Source organism: Leucoraja erinacea, unplaced genomic scaffold, assembly GCF_028641065.1.
Source record: "Leucoraja erinacea ecotype New England unplaced genomic scaffold, Leri_hhj_1 Leri_689S, whole genome shotgun sequence".
In the NCBI taxonomy this organism is placed as follows: Eukaryota; Metazoa; Chordata; class Chondrichthyes; order Rajiformes; family Rajidae; genus Leucoraja; species Leucoraja erinaceus.
In genome coordinates this window covers 1-26,659 of record NW_026576607.1, presented here as the reverse complement: position 1 = coordinate 26,659, position 26,659 = coordinate 1, and positions in this window count along the sequence as shown.

Here is a 26,659-nt window from a genome sequence, read left to right as displayed (position 1 = left end):
TCCAGCACAATCTAATCAGTTGTATGCTCGCTGAATAAAACCATCCTTAAGTTATACATCATTTGTAAATCTTGCTTAACCAAATTTAATTTTGTGAAATACTTAATTTGGATAACCCCACCATTACAGACATATCTCATTCCACTCTCTGGCTATTGGGAAGACCAGACCCATTTTATTGTTGGGAAACAGCTCCATAGATACAAAACTATTAAGTAACATTCCAGAGCTAGAGCAACTGGAATCTTCATATTGTTAATATTTTCCCAAATACTGCAGTTGTGAACAGTGTGATTAGATGAATGAATTACAGAGTGCAAGTGTAATACAAAACCAACTCAAACACAGCTTATGAGCCATTTTAAAATAAATGATTTAAAAAACATTTAAAAAGAAAATTACCAGCGTCAAATTTTATAAACATTTTATTCTTTAAAAAGAACTAATAGAATTATGAATCTAACCCTATTTCACACACACAAACTGTTCCCCCGCAACGTTGATTACACTGCGAGTCGGGTCGGGTAGGTTCCGGTTACTAAAATGGTGCCCATGAACCGCTCCGTAGCGTACTACACGTCAGCCCATTGCATTTCGCAGGAGTGGCCTATCTTGCTCCGCTATAGGATCTTTGATGGAGCCTATTACAGATGGATTCCACCGCCTGTTGGTCAATAATTGGATCGATCTCCTGAACCAGTGGCCGCGGATCTACTGGCGTGTGTTCTTTCTGAACTGAACTCACTGTGGAATGAATCCATTCACGGAGTCACTCTGCAGCCGGAGCCTAAGTTGTCCCTGCCTTCCCTCTGGAACCCTCCTTGTCCCCATCAGATGCCGAGTTCCCGGAGCCCTGGGTAAACGCGGTCGGTCACGGTCAAGTCAGTGACACCGGCCCCATCAGAGACTGCAGGCAGGATTAACGAAAGAAAGGACCATTCCACGTATTGTGGCTGTTAGTGAGGAGTGTGGGAGAGAGAGTGGAGGAGTGTGGTGCGAGATTTAATCTCCAGCGGCATGTAAATGATGGACCCACACGGGATGACACTGCAACAGCAGTAGCGAGAGCGAGAGTCTGTCTCAACAGTTTGTTTATTTTCAGCTGAGATGGCTATCTGACTCCCATGTCTAACTGGACTACACTCCTTCCCACCCTGCTTCCTGTAAGGTCTCTATCCCCTACTCCCAATTCCTCCGTCTACGCCGCATCTGCTCCCAGGATGAGGTGTTCCACTCACGGCATCGGGGATGTCCTCATTCTTTAGGGCACGGGGGTTCTCCTCTTCAACTATAGATGAGGCTCTCACCAGGGTTTCGTCTATATCCCGTAGCTCCAATCTCACTCCCCATCCCCCCACTCGTAACAAGGACAGAGTCCCCCTTGTCCTCACCTTCCACCCCACCAGCCGTCACATACAACAGATAATCCTCCGACATTTTCACCACCTCCAACGGGATCCCACCACTGGCCACAACTTCCCATCTCCCCTTTCGGCTTTCCGCAGAGACCGCTCCCTCCGTAACTCCCTGGTCAATTCGTCAGTTCCCACCCAAATCACCCCCTCCCTTAGTACTTTCCCTTGCAACCGCAGGAAATGCTACACTTGTTGCTTTACCTCCCCCCTTGACTCCATCCAAGGACCCAAGCTGTCGTTCCAGGTGATGCAGAGGTTCACCTGCACCTCCTCCAACCTCATCTATTGCATCCGCTGCTCTAGGTCGGGCATGGTAATCACCTCCAGAAAAAAAGTAGGAAGTATTATCTGGGGGTCCAGAAGACCAGATAGGCCCCCGGTGGGATTCAAGGGCAGTGCCCCGGAGTCAGTTCAGGTAGCTGTAGCTCCTGCAATTTCAAAAAATTGGAAGAAATTCCCAAGCTTTCTGCTGGTACTTTACATAACAGAAGCTCAGAATTTTTCTAACACATAACCAGTAAAATAACATAGAAACAGAAAATAGGTGCAGGAGTAGGCCATTCGGCCCTTCGAGCCTGCACCGCCATTCAATATGATCATGGCTGATCATCCAACTCGGTATCCTGTACCTGCCTTCTCTCCATACCCCCTGATCCCTTTGGCCACAAGGGCCACATCTAACTCCCTCTTAAATATAGCCAATGAACTGTGGCCTCAACTACCTTCTGTGGCAGAGAGTTCCACAGATTCACCACTCTCTGTGCCTACAAAGAAGCTGGCATGGGACTAGGGGAGAATATGTGTTCGACACGGACTAGAAGGGTCGAGATGGCCTGTTTCCGTGCTGTAATTGTTATATGGTTGTTATATGGTTATAGCTAGAGCCCATGCGAGTGCCCATAGTTATGCCTTTGATTTGGAGGAAATAGGAGGAATCGAAAGAGTTGTTCAGGGTGAGGACAAGCTCTGCTAGGTGGAGGAGAGTGTTAGTAGAGGGAAGTTGCATGGTTCTGCAGTCGAGGGACAAACAGAGGGCTTTAAGACCTTCCTGGTGGGGGATGGAGATGTAGATTGACTAAACGTTCATAGTAAGGATGGACTGTCTTTACTGGCCTTACATTACACCAAACGTCCGTATGTATCTGTACACTGTGAATGGCTCCATTGTAAGTTTGCATTGTCTTTATGCTGCCTGGATAGCAAGCAATAAAAGCTTTCCACTGTATCTCAGTACACGTGACAATAAACTAAACTGAAGGGTCTTTCAAAGAGCCTGACAAATGGGCCGATTGCCCCTCTGGGCTCCTTCATTCCAAGCAGAACCATAATTCACTGAATGAAAACTCAGATTAATTTTGTATTGTATTGTATTGTATTCAATTTATTGTCATTATCACATATTAGAGACAATGAAATGAATTTTCCTTACAGTCAAGTATCAAAAAATAAATAAATAATATATAAATAAAACATATTTTTATATAGAATATACATATTTGAGTATAGAAGTTGGGATGTAATGTTAAAATTGTACAAGGCATTGGTGAGGCCAATTCTGGAGTATGGTGTACAATTTTGGTCGCCTAATTATAGGAAGGACGTCAACAATATAGAGAGAGTACAGAGGAGATTTACTAGAATGTTGCATGGGTTTCAGCAACTAAGTTACAGAGAAAGGTTGAACAAGTTAGGGCTTTATTCTTTGGAGTGCAGAAGGTTAAGGGGGGACTTGATAGAGGTTTTTAAAATGATGAGAGGGATAGACAGAGTTGACGTGGAAAGCTTTTCCCACTGAGAGTAGGGAAGATTCAAACAAGGGGACATGACATGAGAATTAAGGGACTGAAGTTTAGGGGTAACATGAGGGGGAACTTCTTTACTCAGAGAGTGGTAGCTGTGTGGAATGAGCTTCCAGTGAAGGTGGTGGAGGCAGGTTCGTTTTTATCATTTAAAAATAAATTGGATAGTTATATGGATGGGAAGGCGAATGGAGGGTTATGGTCTGAGCGCAGGTATATGGGACTAGGGGAGATTATGTGTTCGGCACGGACTAGAAGGATCGAGATGGCCTGTTTCCGTGCTGTAATTGTTATATGGTTATTATATGGTTATTTTAAAAAAAAGGCAGAACTAGTATGTCTGTATTTAATAAGTGGCTCCCTGAGTGTGTGTTTCGATTATAATCATGCGTTGCCTTTCTGCTGACTGGTTAGCAAGCCACAAAGGATTTTCATTGTACGTAGGTACATTCCATTGCCGACAGGTTGACCAGCGGCGAGGCTTCGACGCCGTGGATGGAGACGATGCACGTGCCGGTAGACACCGCAGCCCCGGGCACGGAGAAGCGCGCACTCCTTGTTTCCCCCCAAATCAGATTGGACCATTCACGGGTAGTTTAACAAACAGACAGATTCCCCCACCCGCAACGCAACGCAATATTGGAGATGGTGGTTGACTTCAGGAGGGCGGGGAAACAACACCATACACCTCTGCACACCGACGGAGCTGATGTGGAAAGGGTCAGCAGCGTGAAGTTCCTAGGACTACATCTGTCTGATGCCCTGACGTCCATGGCCAACACCACAGCACTAGTCAAGAGAGCCCAGCAGCGACTACACCCTCTCCGAAGACTACGTAAAGCAGGTCTCCCCACTACACACCTACGGACTTTTTATAGGGGGACAATCGAGAGCACATTAACCTACGGCATCACTTCCTGGTTCGGGAGCTGCAAGGCGTACGAACGGCACCAACTAGACAGGATTGTGAAGACCGCCAGCAGGATTATTGGTGCTCCACTCCCTTTCCTGCTGGACATATACAGGAAGAGATGTATCAGCAGAGCCATCTCCATCATCAAAGACCCTTACCACCCATCGCATGACATTTTCTCCATCCTGCCATCTGGGAAGAGGTACAGGAGCATTAGCTGCAAAACCAGCAGGATGCTCCTCAGCTTCTTCCCACAGGCTATAAGACTGATAAACGGACTTTGCCCCCTGCCAAGTATCGCGCACCAACCACCAACCTGGACACACTGCAGCAGAGCCACTGTTGTGCCACTGTCGATCGGAACGCCTGTTGAATGTTTAGTAGAGTGTTAAATTTGTTCATGATACATGTATTTTTATTTCTATTTATTTTTAATGCACACTGAATGGACACTGGTTGAGCAACGTTTTTTTGTTTCCTCTGGGTATGTGAATACTCATATAACCAATAACAATATAAGATATACAATACAGACACGGTCCCATCTCACCCAAACTAGTCCGGGCGTCGAGGCGATGCATCTGTCCCATATATGGCGCTCATTGACCAAAATGGCTGTTAATGTTCCCATCCATATAACTATCTATTCTCCAAAATTGATCATAGAACATAGAAAATTAGACTAAGTGGGAAGTTGGGTTCCCACAGCTACCACACTCTGAAAAAGAGAAATTAGGTGCATGGACCCCTAAACTTCAGGCCCTTCGAGCCTGCACCGCCATGTCAATATGATCATGGTTGATCTATCCAACTCAGTATCCCGTACCTGCCTTCTCTCCATATCCCCCTGATCATTTTAAAAACCTCTATCAAGGAGCCACCTCTAACCTTCTGCCTCCTCTAAATATAGCCAATGAACTGTGGCCTCAACTACCCTCTGTGGCAGAGAGTTGCCGAGATTCACCACTCTCTGTGTAAATCTCCTCTCTTTCTCTCTCGGTTTTAAAGGATCCTTCCCCCCTTAGGCGACCTTAAGCTGTGACCCCTTGTCCTGGATTGGCCTTCCCTAACATCGGGAACAATCTTCCTGCATTAGCCTGCCAACCCCTATACTCAATTTTGTCTGTTTCTATAAAGATCCCCTCTCAAACTCAGGAAATTCTAGAGAGTATATAACCAAGTCTATCGGTCCCTTTCTTCATAAACAGTCCTGACATCCCAGGAATCAGTCTGGTAAACCGTCATTGATAAAATGGCCCTCTATTGCAATAAACATAGTCCTTCCCCAGATTTCAGATAGAAAACTGAAAACGCAATACGGGTCCCAGCATCACACAGGAGGGCTGGACACCCAACACTATATTCCACTTCTCCACCAATTCCAATATTGCTGGGTGGGTGGGGGGGGGGCACTTTCTGTTGCTCTAGTATGAGTGTTATGGGCCGAAGGTACTGTCTTCCAGAGGGCTAGTATGCAGTTTGTGGGCCGAATGGATTTTTGGACTGGCAGCTCAGTCCCTGAGGGCTGGTAGGCTGGCGGCTGAGAAACTGCCAGAAATTCTGCCCAAAACAGGTGTCAGACTATAAGAGAGAAGGGGAAGAGGGTGGACTGAATGGATTATTGGGCTGGCAGTTCAGTCACTTACGGCTGGTGGGCTGGCAGTTCACTAACTCACGGCTCGTGGGCTGGCAGTGCAGTCACTCATGCCTGGTACGCTGGCAGTTCACTCAGTCACCCCATCTACCTTCACCTGCCCCACTCTGCTCCTTGCCATTCCCCTCCCACACCACACATTCAGTGCATCTCCCCACAACCTCCCCCCATGCACTCTTAGTGGCTCTCCCACAGAGCGGTCATTCCTGCCTATTAGATTCCCATTGTGATGAAGAACACACAGGCATTAAAAGTGCAAAAAGGATTTATTGAAGTTTAAAATATGAATGACTCTTAAAATATAAGAACAATTTAAATGTTAAAGATGAGAATCTTTAAAGTTCTTTCTTGTTATGCCTCTTGTTCAGCCATGATCATATTGAATGGCGGTGCAGGCTCGAAGGGCCGAATGGCCTACTCCTGCACCTAATTTCTATGTTTCTATGTTTCTATGTTTGTTGTGTTCTGCTGCTCACTGCATCTTGATGATTATTTCCTGTTGATAAAAAGAGACAATTTTAATATAGAGAAAGTCAGCCGTCAAATTTTACGAAGGAAAATCTGAGAATTTATCTCAGAAGTCATCATTCAACAAAGCACGCTGTTAACGACAACATTCCTGGTCGATGTTACCATCCTTCAGGAAACCTTTGACATTTCCCTTCATCTTTCAACCAAAAGGCTTAGTGTTGCTGAAGACATCTGGAAGAGTTCTGTCCACCGCTTCAAAGCTTTCTCTCCTAATCATTGGACATTCATCCCAAACAATGACTCGCTTGCCTCATGAAATGTGTCGTCTTAGAGTTCTTGTCGATGTTGCACAATGTATCCTCGGCCACTTGGATCAAGAATGTCTAGTTCTTCCACCCGGCATTAATGTAGCTGCTATCCTAGAGGACACTACAGCAATAGCCACATCACCTTGATCTCTAACCTTTCCTGACATGATGTCAAAAAAGCAGCCCAAAGACAATTTCAGTTGTTAATGAACACTGAGGAATTTGCGTAAAACATTTTTTTGAGGTGTGGGCTGTCAGGGTGGGGTAGGGGTGGTTAACATCGTGCAGCCAAGGGAGAGGCACAGCTTCAGGCGGGGGCTCTCGTGAGCTGATGAGAAGGCTTCAGTAGGGGGTGCATCCTATAGCCAGGCGGAGGGCAGCATCTTGTGGTTGGGGATGTCAGTGGTGGAGGCGGGTCATTCACACACACAGTCTTACACACACACTCCACCTCATACAGACTCACACACACATACACAGACTCATTCACACACAAACACAGACTCATTCACACACAAACACAGACTCATTCACACTCACACACAGACTCATTCACACACACCCATACTCATTTACACACACATTCACAGACTCATTTGCACACACATTCTCACACACACACACACACATACTGATTCACACACACAGACACATTCACACAGTCATACACACTCACACATTCATACACAAACACAGACTCATTCACACTCACAGACTCATTCACACACCCATACTCATTTACACACACATTCACAGACTCATTTGCACACACATTCACACAGACTCATTCACACTCACTCACAGACTCATTCACACACACCCATACTCATTTACACACACATTCACAGACCCATTTGCACACACACACACATACTGATTCACACACACACACACATTCACACACACAGACACATTCACACACATATTTACACACACACACATATTCACACACACACACACATATTCACACAGACTCATTCACACAAACACAGACTCATTCACATACTTACACACATACTCATACACACACTTACACAGACTCATACACATACACATACACACACACACAGACTCACACACACACACACAGACTCATTCACACACTTACTTGTTTATTTGTTTTTAAATCTCTGAATGGGCTCGCCCCGCCTTACCTCTCTGAGCTGCTCCACCCATACGCTCCTGCCCGGTCCCTCAGGTCAGCTGGTCAGCTGCTCCTGGAGGTATCGAGGTCTAGTCGGAGGCTCAGAGGGGATAGAGCCTTCTCTGTTGCTGCTCCGGCACTCTGGAACACCCTGCCGTTGCACATCAGACAGCCCCCCTCACTGTCCATCTTCAAATCCAGTGTTAAAACGCATTTGTACTCCCTGGCTTTTGACCATGCCTGAGGCTTTGCTTCTGTTTTTGGTGTTTTTGATGTTTCTTTATTTTACTTGTCTTTTCCTACTATTTCTTTTGATTGTTATTTTTGGTGTGTATTAACTTTTTTGTCAATGATTAGTGATGTACAGCACTTTGTTGCAGCTATGTTTGTTTTTAAAGTGCTCTATAAATAAAATTATTATTATTATTATTATTATTACACACATACTCATACACACACTTACACAGACTCATACACATACACACACACACACACACACACACACACACACACACACACAATCATTCACACACACATACACAGACTCATCCCCCACCTCAAGACGCTGCCCTCTGGGTGGCAAACGTCGTGCAGCCAAGGGAGGGGCACAGCTTCAGGCGGGGGTTCTCGTCAGCTGATGATAAGGGAGGGGGCGGTGTCCTCGTGCAGGGGATGTGGGCGGCTTCAGTAGGGGGTGCATCCTATAGCCAGGTGGAGGGCAGCGCCTTGAGGTGGGGGAGGTCAGTGGAGGGGGGGGGAGATGGTGAGTGACTTACTGATGACCTCTGGACTCACCCACTGCCTTGGAGATTAACTCATGGCATTTGGACTGACTGACTGATTCTCACGGCTTGTGGACTGACTGATGCCCGACTTCTGGAGTCACGTCCGACTTTTGTAAACTGAAAACTGTAACATCTACATTGAGAAACAGCTTCTTACTGACAGCCACCACGCTATTAAACGTAAAAAATATGGAATGAACTACGAAAGGCTATATTATTTGTATTATTTGTTGATCACACACACACTCCACCTCACAGACTCACACAAACACACTCATTCACACACACACACACATATATACAGACTCATTCACACACACACCGACTCATATACACACGCACTCTCATATACACACACACAGACTCATTCACACACACACACTCACACACACACACACACACACACACACACACACACACACACACACACACAGACACAGACTCATTTGCAAACACACACACAGACTCATTCACACTCATTCACATTCAAACAGGCTCATTCACAATCACACACAAACTCATTCACACACACATGTACACACACAGACTCATTCACACTCACACAGTCATTTGCACACACACACACATATTCATTCACACACAGACTCACACACACACTGACACGAACACACACACAGACTCATTCACACACACATATTCACACACACACAGACTCATTCACACACACACATACACACACACAGACTCATTCACACACACACACACACACACAGACTCATTTGCACACACACATACACAGACTCATTCGCACACACATAGATTCATTCACACACACACATACACAAACACACAGACTCATTCACACTCACACAGACTCATTCACATGCACATTCATTTAGACACACATCATACAGACTCATTCACACACACACACACACACATACACACTCAGTCGCACACACAGATTCATTCACGCACTCATTCACATTCACACAGACTCATTCACACTCACAATCACACACACAGACTCATTCAAACACACATTCATTTACACACACACACACACACTCACACATTCACACACACACACACATACACAGACTCATTCACACACACACACACACACACACACACAGACTCATTCACACACACATATACACACACATACACACTCACATTCATTTACACACACATACACACTCATTCACACACACACACACACACACACACTCAGACACATTCACACACACACACACACACACACACTCACACACACACATACACACACACACTCACACACACACACACACACACACACACACACAGACTCATTCACACACACACACACACACAGACACAGACACATTCACACACACACACATTCACACACACACACATTCACACACACACACACACACACACACACACACACACACACACACACACTCATTCACACACACACACAGACTCATTCACACACACACACACACTCATTCACACACAGACTCATTCACACACACACACACACAGACTCATTCGCACACATACACACACAGACTCATTCACACTCACACACATACTCATTCACACACACATACACAGATTCATTCGCACACACATATACACAAACACAGACACACACAGACTCATTCACACTCACACACATTCACAAAGAGACTCATTCACACACGCATTCATTTACACACAGACACAGACTCATTCGCACACACATTCTCACACACACATACTCATTCACCCAAACATCTCACACATGCACACACATACTCATTCACACACACACACACACACACACACACACACACACACATTCACACAAACACACACATTCACACACACACAATCATACACACACACACACACACATATATATTGACACACACACACACACATTCACACACACACATATTCACACAGACACACACACACACACACACACACACACATATTCACACATACATATATGCACACATATTTGCACACACACATATATTCACACACATACACACATATTCACACACTCACACACAATACTAAAATGCCAAGTAACTTCAGAACGTGTTTTTTTATTTTTTTTATTTTATTAGAAGTACAATAATGTGGTACCTTGTAGATACCTAATATATATTGACATGTTACATTTTATGTACAACTTCTTTTTTTAGCAGTAGGAAGAAAAGAAAGAGAATAGTAGAAAAATAGAGGTGCGTGATATCGAACAGTGAGGTGAAGGAAAGAAGAAAAGAAAGAAAATAGAGAGAGAAAAAAGGCGATAGAAACAGGGGACTGAAGGAGAAATAGCTATTTATTATTCTTGACCACCCTTCACCGGATCCTGAAACAGTTAATTTCTACGGTTATGTTGCACAATATGCTTGCAAGTCGATAAATGGAGTTAAATAATGAAGAATTGGTCTGCTTTGTCTGTTAGGAGGAGTCGCAAGAACGTATTGATTATACAGTGTGTAAAACGAATCTTTAAATCCTGCTGTAGACGCTGCTGCTGCTGTAACAAAATGCTGCTTTTAAATAACATCTAATAAACACACACACACGCACATACATCTAAAATGCCATGTAACTTCAGAACGTGTTGAATATACAGTGTGTAAAACGAATCTTTAAATCCTGCTGTAGACACTGCTGCTGCTGCTGTAACAACATGGCTGCTTTTAAATAACATCTAATAAACACACACACACACACAGCTAAAATGCCAAGTAACTTCAGAACGTGTTGAATATACAGTGTGTAAAACAAATCTTTAAATCCTGCTGTAGACTGCTGCTGCTGCTGTAACAAAATGCTGCTTTTAAATAACATCTAATAAACACACACACACATACAACTAAAATGCCAAGTAACTTCAGAATGTGTTGAATATACAGTGTGTAAAACAAATCTTTAAATCCTGCTGTAGACACTGCTGCTGCTGCTGTAACAAAATGCTGCTTTTAAATAACATCTAATAAACACACACACACATACAACTAAAATGCCAAGTAACTTCAGAACGTGTTGAATATACAGTGTGTAAAACAAATCTTTAAATCCTGCTGTTGACGCTGCTGCTGAAACACAATGCTGCTTTTAAATAACGTCTGATGAACACACACACACACCCAAACATATATTCACACACACACACAACTAAAATACAGTGTGTAAAATGAATCTTCAAAGCCTGCTGAAGATGCTGCTGTTGCTGAAACAAAATGCAGCTTTTAAATAACGTCTTACAAACACACAAATGCAGTATAATGTGGATAAATGTGAGGTTATCCATTTTGGTGGCAAAAACGGGAAAGCAGACTATTATCTAAATGGTGGCCGATTGGGAAAGGGGGAGATGCAGCGAGACCTGGGTGTCATGGTACACCAGTCATTGAAGGTAGGCATGCAGGTGCAGCAGGCAGTAAAGAAAGCGAATGGTACGTTAGCTTTCATTGCAAAAGGATTTGAGTATAGGAGCAGGGAGGTTCTACTGCAGTTGTACAGGGTCTTGGTGAGACCACACCTGGAGTATTGTGTACAGTTTTGGTCTCCAAATCTGAGGAAGGACATTATTGCCATAGAGGGAGTGCAGAGACGGTTCACCAGACTGATTCCTGGGATGGCAGGACTGCCTTATGAAGAAAGACTGGATAGACTTGGTTTATACTCTCTAGAATTTAGGAGATTGACAGGGGATCTTATAGAAACTTTCAAAATTCTTAAGGGGTTGGACAGGCTAGATGCAGGAAGATTGTTCCCGATGTTGGGGAAGTCCAGGACAAGGGGTTACAGCTTAAGGATAAGGGGGAAATCCTTTAAAACCGAGATGAGAAGAACTTTTTTCACACAGAGAGTGGTGAATCTCTGGAACTCTCTGCCACAGAGGGTAGTTGAGGCCATTTCATTGGCTATATTTAAGAGGGAGTTAGATGTGGCCCTTGTGGCTAAGGGGATCAGGGGGTACGGAGAGAAGGCAGGTACGGGATACTGAGTTGGATGATGAGCCATGATCATATTGAATGGCGGTGCAGGCTCGAATGGCCGAATGGCCTACTCCTGCACCTAATTTCTATGTTTCTATGTTTCTATGTTACACACTTACCATAGAGAAAGCAGCCAGTTCTGTGGAATTATTCAGCAGCGCCTGCAACTCTGTGTGTCTTCTGCAGGCAGCGCCATCTTGCCTCCGACAGGAAATGACGCCATCGACACCATCTTCCCGATAACCGGAAATTACGTCACCGACGCCATCTTACCGCTAACCGGGATGACGTCATCGACGCCATCTTGCAACCCAGCCAAAATCACAAAATGAGCGCCAATTTTAAACTTCAACAGTTTTGATCAAATAAAAACGTTTATTCATGCTTTATCCATCTGAAAACGGTTGCAAATCATTTTAAAATCCAAGAGAAACAAATTTGGAAACGCTTTACAACAAATGCATTTCATTTTCTAGAAACGTTCATTTCAAAGACAATATAGACAAATTTACAAACTCTGTACAGCAAATGCATTTCATTTTCTATAAACATTCATGTTAAAGACAATATAGACAAATTTACAAACTCTTCACAACAAATGCATTTCATTTCTATAAACTTTCATTTCAAAGACAATATAGACAAATTTGCAAACTCTTCACAACAAATGCATTTCATTTCTATAAACTTTCATTTCAAAGACAATATAGACAAATTTACAAACTCTGTACAACAAATGCATTTAATTTTCTATAAACATTCATTTCAAAGACAATATAGACAAATTTACAAACTCTTTACAACAAATGCATTTCATTTCTATAAACTTTCATTTCAAAGACAATATAGACAAATTTGCAAACTCTTCACAACAAATGCATTTCATTTCTATAAACTTTCATTTCAAAGACAATATAGACAAATTTACAAACTCTGTACAACAAATGCATTTCATTTTCTATAAACATTCATGTTAAAGACAATATAGACAAATTTGCAAACTCTTCACAACAAATGCATTTCATTTCTATAAACTTTCATTTCAAAGACAATATAGACAAATTTACAAACTCTGTACAACAAATGCATTTCATTTTCTATAAACATTCATTTCAAAGACAATATAGACAAATTTACAAACTCTTTACAACAAATATTAAAATGCCAAGTAACTTCAGACCATGGTGAACAACATACATATCAATTGGCTGAAAAAGCACATGGAGGGGACTCACCGGAGAGCTGTGACCCTTTCGCATCGTGGTCCGGCAGAGAGTGACTGAGGCAGGACACTTCCGGGTTTTATAGTCCCTCCCTCCCCCCTGCCGCCAGCGGGGGCAGCAGAGAGAATGGGGAATTTTGTAAAAACATTAATATCTCTGTCATTTTTTATCGACGGGAAACATCCACGGCACACATGCGGCGGAGGGGGGCCAAAATGATGGCCGTAGGTGGCGGCGTTCTCTCGGAAATCGCAGCACAGTCGGCCAAAAGCGGTCAAGAACGGAGATTTAGTAATATAGATAGGTGCAGGAGTAGGCCATTCGGCCCTTCGAGCCTGCACCGCCATTCAATATGATCATGGCTGATCATCCAAATCAGTATCCTGTACCTGCCTTCTCTCCATACCCCCTGATCCCTTTAGCCACAAGGGACACATCTAACTCCCTCTTAAATACAGCCAATGAACTGGCCTCAACTACCTTCTGTGGCTGAGAATTCCAGACATTCACCACTCTCTGTGTGAAAAATATTTTTCTCATCTCAGTCCTAAAAAAATTCCCCCTTATCCTTAAACTGTGACCCCTTGTTCTGGACTTCCCCAACATTGGGAACAATCTTCCTGCATCCAGCCTGTCCAACCCCTTAAGAATTTTGTAAGTTTCTATAAGATCCCTCTTCAATCTTCTAAATTCTAGCGAGTACAAGCCGAGTCTATCCAGTCTTTCTTCATATGAAAGTCCTGACATCCCAGGAATCAGTCTGGTGAACCTTCTCTGTACTCTCTCTATGGCAAGAATGTCTTTCCTCAGATGTGGAGACAAAAACTGTACGCAATACCCCAGGTGTGGTCTCACCAAGACCCTATACAATTGCAATAGAACCTCCCTGCTCTTATCATTTTCCATGCAGTTGGACCAGTCCACCATTGCAGATAATAATGCTTTATTGATGGCATATATACATAACCATATAACCATATAACCATATAACAATTGCAGCACGGAAACAGGCCATCTCGACCCTTCTAGTCCGTGCCGAACACATAATCTCCCCTAGTCCCATATACCTGCGGCCAGTTCTCGAGTGCGGAGTACCGCGCCTTCGCTGCCTCCTGGAACTTTCGCCACCTCACCAGCAGCCCCGAGTGCCCGCAGAACAACGGCCTTGCTGAGCGCGCCGTCCGCAGTGCCAAGGAGCTGCTGGAACATTGCAGACTTTCGCGGTCGGATTGTTACCTGGCCCTACTCAACCTCCGCAATATTTCCCGTGACCCTGCCCTGGGCTCGCCTGCACAGCGGCTCATGTCCCGCACCACACGCCCTCCGATCCCTGTCTCCCAGCGAACCCTAAAGTCCGCGGTCCTCAGCCCTGCTGCTGTCCAAGAGCGCATTGCCCAGAAACAGGCTATCCAGAAGCGCTCCCATGACAGGTCCTGACGTCCCCTTCCCCGTCTTTTCCCGAACTAGGTGGTCCGGATGCAGTCCCCCTCCGGACACTACAGGCTGGCTGTTGTCGTCGGCTCTGCGGGCTCTCCGCGGTCGTACCTAGTTGACTACGAGGGTACCATATACCGCCGGTCCCGCCAGCATTTGCTGCTGGTCGACGAGCCCGCTCCGCCTCCTGCAGCCCCTTTTGCCCCTCCAGTTGCTTCCTCTCTGCCCGCCACTCCTCGCCTGCCCGCCACTCCTCGCCTGCCCAGGACTCTAAAGGCCTTCTCACACTCCCTGCTCTTTGTCAGGCCCCGTTCTCCCACTGACTAAAAACTCCTGGTAAAGGCACTAAATGTAGCCCCCTCGCCTAAGGGACCTCGAAATCCCAGAAGGATGGAGGGTTGGGTGTTTATTTATGCGTCGCGTGCCGCGGCGGTGCCCGTTTTCTGCACTGACCTGACAGTCTCCTTGTCATGGTTCTCAATCTAAAGAAACTATTCTATTCTATTCCCGTTCTATTCTTGTGTTCTCTCCCTCTCCTGCGCGTTCCTGCCCGTCCCCTGTCACCGATCCTGCTCTTGTCCCTGCCATTCCTTCGGAGGAGGGGGAGGGCGGGCTGTGTACCCGCTCCGGGCGGTTGGTCAAGCCGCCTGTACGTTACGGGGAGTTTGCTTGAATGTTTAACTGTTTCCTGCCGGTGTACGCGCGGGTTTGTTTCTAGCGTATGAATCGTGGTCGCGCTGTCACTATTGTAATGCTTTGTTTTCCAAGGGGAAGGATGTAGATCAGTGCATGCTCCTTTAACATAGTGACCTCACCACTACTAACCACTCCCCATTATCTTCAGTATAATTGTAGCCTCCCCACCTCTATCTCTCTCTCTAGCTCCAGTGACAGACCAAGGACAGCCAGGGCACAGTGTGTGTATTATAACAATGTTTGAAATAAACTGGTAGTGAAGACACCGTGTGTTTGACAAGTCTTTACAGTTGCCGCATCATCATCGATTTGACAACATTAAATACATTTGTACAATATATTCATTTCAAAATGGAAACTTTTGTTACTGCTAAGCAATTAGTTTCTGCAGGCTACTATATGGCAAGCATCGATTTAAAAGATGCTTACTATATAGTACCCATCAGTGGTGACCACAGATGTTATTTAATATTCAACTGGATGGGACAGCTTTGGCAATACAGGGCACTACCAAATGGGCTAACTTCAGCCCCCAGGTTATTCACAAAAATTTTGAAACCAGCCTTGGTGTTACTGCGAAAACAGAAACATATGATTATGGCATATTTATTGTTGGCAAAACTTTGGAATTGGCTAAACAAGCAGTAACAGCCACGAAACAACTGTTCGAAGAACTGGGGTTCATCATCCATCCAGTTAAGTCTAAATTAACACCTTCAACTAAAATGGATTACCTGGGTTCACCACTAACTCGCTTCACATGTCAGTGACTTTGCCGATAGAAAAGGCTACAGCCTTACAAGAGGCTTGCAGCGAAATCATTTACATCACCAAACCCTCCATTAGACTGGTAGCCAGGATAATTGGGAAAATAGTGGCCACATTTCCAGACACACAATTCGGACCTTTACATTATCGAAATTTACAGAGAGCTAAAATTAGAGCTCTCAAAATTAATGGGGACCATTTTGACAGGCCAATGGAGCTATCTACAGAAGCCATTATAGAACTAAAATGGTGGGAACACAACATCAAGTATTGTTCCAACTCACTAATTACCAGCAACCCGTCTATGGTACTCCAAACTGATGTCAGTGCACTTGGTTGGGGAGCCACCAATTCCATCTCAAGCTGTGGAGGGAGATGGAATGCACAGGAGGCATCATTATTAAAAGCACGGGGTATAAACTACCTGGAAATGTTAAGTGCATTCCATGGCCTTAAGTCATATTGTTCGGGATTAAATCACCAGCATGTTAGACTACAAATTGACAATACCACCGTGGTAGCATATATCAACCATATGGGTGGAAATAAATCGACATCATGTGACAATCTGGCCAACACAATTTGGCAATGGTGCATCCAGAGGAATATTTGGATATCAGCTACATATTTGCCAGGTAAACTAAATTTAGTGGCAGACACCAGGTCACGCAAATTCAATGAAAACACTGAATGGATGTTGGATAAAAATGTATTTGCTGAAATTACAGCACGATATGGAACACCAGATATCGATCTTTTCGCTTCCAGGCTAAATCACCAGTTACCAAGTTATGTTTCATGGGAACCAGACCCTGGGGCAGCAGCTACCGATGCTTTTTCGCTGCATTGGGGGAAATTGTTTTTTATGCATTCCCTCCTTTCTGCCTCATCAGTCAGGTACTAAGGAAAATACAACAGGATTCTGCATCTGGGATTCTTATAGTACCCGATTGGCCTACTCAACCATGGTTCCCAGTGATACTAGACATGGCACTAGAACTGTGCATCACAATTCAACATAGACCGAATTTACTGGTCTATCCAGTAACACAGGAAAGTCACCCCTGTCATAAACATACCAACTTATTAATTTGTAGTCTGAAAGCGCCTCTACCACACATGGGACTGACGGACCGAACAATGGACATGATTGCATCGGCCCACAGACAGTCCACCAAAAACCAGTACTTGGTGCCCATCAAGAAATGGGGGAAGTACTGTCACGACAATAACCTCAACCACAGATCCAATAATATTCCGTCTGTTCTGGAATTTCTGGCCAGTCTACACTCCGATGAGGGGCTCAGCTACAGTGCTATCAACTGTGCCAAAAGTGCTCTGTCTAACTACCTGTGGCAAGGAACAGAGCGGCATTCTGTAGGGACTCACCCCCTGGTAACCAAACTAATGAGGGGCATTTTCAACACGAATCCCCCAAGAACAAGGTACACCCAAATTTGGGACGTGAGTATTGTTTTGACCATGTTGAGAAACTGGTCTCCACCAACAATTCTGCCCCTACAGAAACTTACTGTGAAAATGGTCATGCGGATGGCTTTGGTCACGGCACAAAGGGTCCAGTCGCTACAAAAACTAAGGCTGGACAACTTGACCATTTCAGCTGGGAATTTGATTTTTCTTATCCATGACTTAATAAAACAGAACAGACCAGGAACAGCAGGGCAACAAATAGAATTCAGGGCCTACCTGATGGATAGACCGCCTCTGTGTAGTAAACATTTACTACTATAGTTCTGTACAGACAAGAGTCATCAGAGGGAAAGAAATGGCACTGTTAATTAGCTACAAACAGCCACATAAAAAAGTAACAGCCCAGATCATCTCACGATGGCTAAAACAGGTCTTAATGAAGGCAGGAGTAGATATTAACATTATTAAATCTCACTCCACCAGGGCTGCAGCTACATCAGCAGCAAAACACTTGGATGTTCCTATGGACCAAATCCTCAAGACTGCAGGATGGTCAACTGAACGAACGTTCCAAAGATTTTATCATTTTGCATGTGTTTTATCACTTTGTCATAGAACCTGGAACATTTGCAGAAACACTTTTAAGTTATGTACTATGATTTACCCACAAATAGGGGCTATGATTTGGATTTAATTAAGATTTTTCGTTGTTTCAAGATCGTATTGATATCTAATGATGTTAACACTATTCTCCCCACAATCAAGGCAGAAGTGAAGCATGGACTCGTTCCACGGCATAAAATCACAGAGCTTTAAAATCTTCACGTAGTCACTCAGGTGACTCCGAAGTAAAATAGTAAGATTAAACGAGAACTTACCAGTTTTTTTTTTTTTTTTTTTTTTTAATATTTTTTATTGGAGATAGGTACATAACCAATTACATCATTACTGTCTTACATTTTTAAATTGATAATATTGTCAGTTATTATTACATTGTCTCCAATACTTTTTTGCCTTTTTCTTCATTTTTTTTAAACTAGATAGAACTAAAGAGATAGATGAAGTAAAGGAAGAAAAGAAAGGAAAGAAAAACAAAAACAAGAAAAAAACAAAAAAAAGGAGGGGGAAAGAGATAGTTAAAGAAGAATGGAAAAATTTATTAAAATAAAAAACATCGTTCGAGATATGTTCGTACATTTCAGAGTGTAGCATTTCATCCAATCTTTAGTCCGAGTGCTAGTCAGGTTCCTGTGCTGAACTATTCTGACCCTTTAAGTAATCAATAAAAGGAGACCATGTTCCAACGAATAATTCCTGTTTGTCCAACAGGGAAAATCTGATTCTTTCCACGTTTAAGGTCTCCGTCATTTCTATAATCCACATTTTGATTGTGGGGGCCGTAGGGCCTTTCCAAAGTTTTAGAATTAATTTTTTTCCTGTTATTAAACTATAATCAATAAAGTTTCTTTGTGTTATTCTAAATGTTTGATTTAATTCTAATATTCCGAGTATTATTAATTTTGGATCTGGTTCCAATTGTGTGTTGGTTACTTTAGATATTATACTAAAAATATTTACCCAGAATTTTTTAATTTTTGTACAGTTTGCAAACATATGCGATAATGTAGCTTCTAAATGTTGACATTTATCACATATAGGTGAAATATGTTGAAAAATTTTATGTAGTTTTGTTTTTGAATAATGTAACCTATGTATTACTTTAAATTGTATTAGAGAATGTCTGGCGTTTAGTGAACACTGATGTATGTGTTGTAAACTTTCTTCCCAAGTGTCTTTCGTTATTACTTGATTTAATTCTTTTTCCCATGTTTGTCTGTGTAAGTCCGTCGAAGGAATGTCACTGTCTAATAAGATATTATATATATAAGATATTAATTTTTCTGTATTAGGATGTTTGTTCCAACATTCATCAAGAATTTCTGAGTTTCTAATTCGAAAATTTTGAGAGTTCGATTTTACATAATCTCTAAGTTGAAGATATCTGAAATAATCATTTCCTCGAAGTCCATAAGTCTGTTGCAACTCCTGAAATGTCAGAAAGGTGCCTTCCTTGTAAAGTTGTCCCATATTTTTAATTCCATAATTCTTCCATTGTGTAAAACCCCCGTCTAACCATGAAGGCTTAAACAAAGGATTATTCACAATTGGAAGAAAAAGTGATAAGTTATCTAATTTTAATGTCTTTTTTAATTGTTTCCAAATTCGTATAGCACTAAATATTATAGGGTTTTCCCTATAAATTTTTTTGTTTAATTTAGACGTAGCAAATAATATCGAACCAATATCAAAAGGTAGACAATCTTCCTTTTCCATTTTTAACCAGTCTGGTTGCTGATCTATTTCTTCCAACCAGAAATTCATATTTTTAATATTAACTGCCCAGAAATAAAACAAAAAGTTAGGTAAAACCAAGCCTCCATTACTTTTTGATTTACACAGGTGTCTTTTGTTTATCCTATGATTCTTATAATCCCAGATAAAATCATTAACAATAGAGTCCAATTTAAAAAAAAAGTTTTTTGCCAGGTATATCGGAATCGTCTGAAAAAGGTATAATATTTGCGGTAAAAAAATCATTTTTATGGCATTAATTTTGCCAACCATTGAAATAGGTAGTGTTTTCCAGTATTGGATATTCTTATGTAGTTTATTCAGTAATGGGGAGAAATTTGCTTTAAATAATGATGTATATATCTTAGTTACATAAATACCTAGATATTTAAATTTTTCATTTACTATTTTAAATGGAAATTGTTGTATTATCTGTTTGTTATGTTCCTTTATTGGCATAATTTCACGTTTATTCCAATTTATTCTGTATCCTGAAAGTGCACCGAATTGGTTTATTAGCTTTAATAAGTTTGGGATACTAATTTCTGGTTTTGTAATGTAAATTAATACGTCATCTGCGTATAGAGAAATTTTATTCACTGTGTCCTTAGTGTTATACCCGTGTATTTCCGGATGCCCCCTAACTCTTTCTGCCAGTGGCTCAATAGCAAGTGCAAATAATAATGGAGATAACGGGCATCCTTGTCTACAACCTCTAGATAGACTAAATTTAGATGACAACCTTTGGTTAGTAAATATTCTAGCCGTGGGATTTGTATATAACAGTTTTATCCATGTACAAAATTTCTCCCCTAGCTGCATCTTTTCCATCACCGAAAATAAATAAGGCCATTCGACCTGATCAAATGCTTTTTCAGCGTCAAGTGAGATTATTGCTAGATCTTCATTAATAATTCTCTTGGAATATATAATATTAAATAATCTTCTTAGATTATAATATGAGTACCGTTTCTGAATAAAGCCTGTTTGGTCAGGGTGTATTAATTTATTCATCACTGTACTTAATCTATGCGCTAGTATTTTAGTTAATATTTTCTGGTCTGTATTCAGAAGTGCAATTGCTCTGTATGATCCCGGGTCTTCCGGATCTTTATCAGCTTTAGGAATAAGTGTTATTATAGATTCATTTAATGTGTCTGGAAGTTTCTGTTGAGTATAGATATACTCATACAGTCTTTGTAAACGTGGGCAAAGCAAATCATAAAATTTTTTGTAAAATTCGGAACCTAGACCATCTGGTCCTACTGCTTTACCATTTTTTAGAGAGCTAATAGACTCCTCAATATATCGTAATCTCCCTTTCTAATAGTTCTCTATCGTTTGAATCTAAACCTTTTAGATTACATTTTATTAAAAAATCTGCTATTCCTTCTGATTGTGCTACGGTTTTAGTTGAATAAAGGTTATGATAGTATTGGAGAAATCTATCATTTATATCCTTGGGCATTTTTAATAATTCTCCTGTCTCTGTTCTAATTTTATGAATTATTTTTTCCCCTTCCATTTTTCATAACTGGCGTGCTAATAGTTTTTGTGGTTTGTCTCCAAATTCAAAATGTAATTGTTTGGTTTTTTGATAAAGTTTTATTACTTGTTCTGAATACATTTTATTTAATTTATATTTCAATACAGCAATTTTATTATGTTTTAACGTAGATGGTTTTCTCGCATTTTCTATATCTAGTTGCTTGATTTCACTTTCCAATGCTTGTTGTTTAATCCTGTTTTCTTTATTATAAAATGCTTGAGCAGAAATTAATGTACCTCGAACATACGCTTTGAACGTTTCCCACATAAGAGAAATAGGTGTGTCAGGATTGTCATTTACCTCGAAAAATATTTGAATCTGTTTAATAATATATTCCTGGCATGATCTTTCTTTCAAAATTTGTGGGTTAAATCTCCAATATGCTTGTTTCTCGGACATTCCATTTAATTTAATCATGAATGTTACCGGTGCGTGATCTGAGATTATAATGTTATGGTATTTTGAATTATAAATAAATGGGATAAACGTAGAGTCAGCTAAAAAATAATCTATTTTACTTCGGAGTCACGTGAGTGACTTCGTGAAGAAGCCCGCTTCCAGCGCATGCGTGCCATATCGCTACACGCATTGTACGAGTCAAACAGGAGGGGGAGGACGTCCCCAGTAACGGGAGAGTACAAAAGGACCAGCAAAAGGCAGGTAAGGACTCTACATTTTACATTTATAGGAAAATGGATAGAGTTACCAGGAAGCGGCCTGCAAAGAAGCTGCCCGACAAACGAGTGGAAAACACCGGTGAACGGCAGGAACAGCAGCCGCCGACTATGGACACCTCGGCAGAGGTACCAGCTGTGCCAGAAACCGTTCTGGCACCACCAAAACCTATGGCCCGGGCGGGAGGAAAAGTTCGGAGAAAGACGCACCATCTAGAGAAACCCGACTTTGTTCCGCAACGGGAGACCAGCCCGTATCAACACTCTGCGGCTGAGGAGCGCGGGATGCAATTAACCCGCTATGAATGGGTGCACACAGAGCAGCCAAAAGACGCCGCGGACCGGGAACACACTAAGGAACGGTATGGTCAGCGGCCCAAGGAAGCAAGCCCGCAAGCCAGCACCCGTGAGTACCAGGGACGGGAGCAGCTGGGATATACCAGGAAACAGCAATTTGCTGAAAGCCTGCAAGAGGTGGGGCAGCCAACAATGCCTAGTGCAGCCCAGCACAGAGAGCGCTTAAAGGAGCTGCTCGAGGAGCTCATTCATAGTGGCAGTCCCGAGAAGGAGACTTGCCAGAGTGAGCAGGCAAGCCCCATAGGGGTACCCCGTGAGGGACCCCCACCAATCTCAGACTCCTCGGAGGAGAGTGGGCAGGACCCTGAGGGGCCAGAGCCCGACAATACAGAGGCCCATGATCCAAATACAGCAGGGACTCTGCTGGACATGGTCGCCACGTATTTCATGCCAAGTCAAACAGGGGGAGACTTGGATCCCCGGATGGCAGCCAGTATCAACTATATGTCTGGCCACAAGCTACAGCAAGACGTATTCACCGAAACTCTGGCCAGACATCTGCCACCGGGAAATTGTGAGGCATTACAAGTGCCCACTGTGAACCAATCTATTTGGCAGCATATGGGGAGGACCATAAGAAATCAAGACCTCAAAATCCAGAGAACACTTAAGGGGCTGACAGCAGGTATCACGGCCTACACCCGCACATTGGACAAAACAGAGCTCACCAAGAATCACCAGGATGCACTAGCTCTGTTTTGCAATGTGCAGTACGAATTGAATAATATGCGGAAGACTGCCATTCAGCCAACGCTAGACCCCAGATACGCGCCTATCTGCAAACAGAAAACGGCTAACACATCAACCCTCTTATTTGGCAAGGACTTGACCGCACAAGTCAGAAAACTTGACGATGAAGCAAAAACACTAGGGCTCATTAAGGCCAGTGCAAAGGCATATTTTGGAGCGAGGTATCAGCCACACGCAAGACCTAAGAATGTGGCTCACACCAGTCGCGCTTTCAAACCTCAGCATTACCAACAGCAGCCTTTTTTAGGATATGGCCAGGGCCGGCCACCCTGGAAGACACGGAAGCCTCAACCTCACACACAAACCCGAAAGGACATCAAACCGGAACCCCCCTTTTTCAGGAAACCCAAGAAATATTGATTTGTTTGCATCTAGGTTGAATCACCAGTTACCAAGGTATGTTTCTTGGGAACCAGACCCTGGGGCAGAAGCTACAGATGCTTTCTCTTTGCATTGGGGGAATTGTCTCTTTTATGCTTTTCCCCCGTTCTGCCTCATCAATCGGGTACTAAGGAAAATTCAACAAGACTCGGCATCTGGGATTCTCATAGTACCCGATTGGCCTACTCAACCGTGGTATTCAGTCATACACGGGATGGTATTAGAACCATGTTCCCTTATTGGAAATAGCTCGAAGTTATTAATTCATCCTGTAACTGGGGATAGCCATCCATGCCATAAGACTATGGATCTGTTGATTTGTAGAGTCTAAAAGACCCACTACACGGCATGGGGCTCTCAGACAGGACGATGAATCTGATCTCATCGGCTCAAAGACTGTCAACAAGGAAGCAGTACCTTGGACACATAAAGAAATGGGGCTTATACTGCTTGCACAACAACCTCGACCAGAGGGCCAACAACATTCCGGCTGTATTGGAATTCTTAACAAGCCTTCATCACGATAACCGTTTGGGCTACAGTGCCATCAATAGTGCAAGAAGTGCACTTTCCAATTATCTGGCACAAGGATTGGAGCGGAACACGGTGGGAACGCACCCCCTGGTAATAAAACTTATGAGGGGCATATTTAATGCAAATCCTCCTAAAACCAGGTACTCCGAAATCTGGGATGTGGGTGTCGTTCTCAATATGCTGAGGGGCTGGTCGCCCATAACAGCTTTGTCACTCCAGAAACTTACCATGAAGATGGTTATGCTTATGGCACTTGTTACCGCTCAAAGAGTCCAGTCATTAAGTAAACTGAGACTGGACTCCATGATCACCTCACCTGAGAAACTGGTGTTTATCATCCAGGAACTAATCAAACAAAACAGACCAGGTTCATCGGGTCAAGTGATCGTATTCATGTCATATCCATATGACGAACAACTGTGTATAGTAAGGCACATCCGATTATACATCAAAAATACTAACAGTATACGAGGTCAGGAAATGGCCCTGTTAATCAGTTACAAGAAACCGCACAAAAGGGTCACGACCCAAACTATTTCAAGGTGGCTCAAAATTGTTCTAAAGATGGCAGGGATAGATACTGATGTGTTTAAATCTCATTCCACCAGGGCTGCCGCAACATCCGCAGCGAAAATGCTGGAGGTGCCCACGGACCAGATACTTAGACTGGCAGGATGGTCATCCGAGAGGACATTCCAAAGGTTTTATAATAAACCAGTTTTGGAGCCATCATCATCATCATTTTCAGAAACCATTTTATGTTCAACCATATAATTTGCCCTAAAGAATACAGGGCTATGATTTAAATTAATAAATTTAATTTTGTTTTTTACCACACAAGTCTTTGTATAAGTGTGTTTTAAACTTACTAATGATGCTCTCTCCCAATACCCAAGGCAGTTGTGAAGCATGGACTCGTTCCACGGCATGAGGTCACAGAGCTTTGAAATCTTCACGAAGTCACTCACGTGACTCCGAAGTAAAATAGTAAGATTAAACGAGAACTTACCAGTTTGAAGTTTGATCTGTATTTTATGAGGAGTTACGATGAGGGATTACGTGCCCTCCGCTCCCACCCTCTAATGATCATATCACAAACTGGTATATCTTTGATAATCTTACTATCTTAGGTCATTATAGTTTTCTGTGACCTCACACCGCTGCTTTGAAGAATGACACGCATGCGCTGGAAGCGGGCTTCTTCACGTAATCCCTCATCGTAACTCCTCATAAAATACAGATCAAACTTCAAACTGGTAAGTTCTCGTTTAATCTTACTATTCTTGAGTATGTTTTGTGTACTGGTGAGCAAAATGAATATTCCCGTCCGGTTGGGTTTTCTATTCTCCAGACATCCTTAATATTAGTGGTATTAATAAATGAATTTAAAAATACACTTGATTGAGATGTTGCTTTTTTTTGCCTTGATGATCTATCTAAGTATGAGTCTAATGTACAATTGAAGTCTCCTCCAATTATTAATTTATATTGTGTAAATTCAGGAATTTTATTAAATGTTTTATTAAAAAACGTGGGGTTATCGAAATTAGGCCCATAAACATTAAGAAGGATCACTTTTTCTCCATTTAACTCTCCAACTAATATAATATATCTACCATCAATATCCACTATTGTTGAAGAGATCGTAAAAGGTATTCCTTTACGAATTACTATTGCAACTCCTCTGGACTTGTGGGAAAAGGAGGAGTGATATGATTCAGCGATCCACTTAGCTTTAAGTCTATGTTGAGATTCCTTTTTAAGGTGTGTTTCTTGAAGAAATATTATATCTGTTTTGATTAAATTTAGGTGTGCCAAAACTTTACTTCTCTTAATTGGTTCATTGATTCCCTTGACATTCCAACTACAAAATGTTATTCCCTGACCCCTTCTTGTCATGTTAACATCTTGCATATTGCTTCTAAGGTGGTCTATAACCGAGCAGAAGGTACAACACATAGAACCTGACCCTGCTCCCGAACCTCAAATAGATGAATTTAAAATCATATACATCGCTCTTCCGATCACATCTCCTTGTATTAGTCTTATTTTTCCATTCAAACAC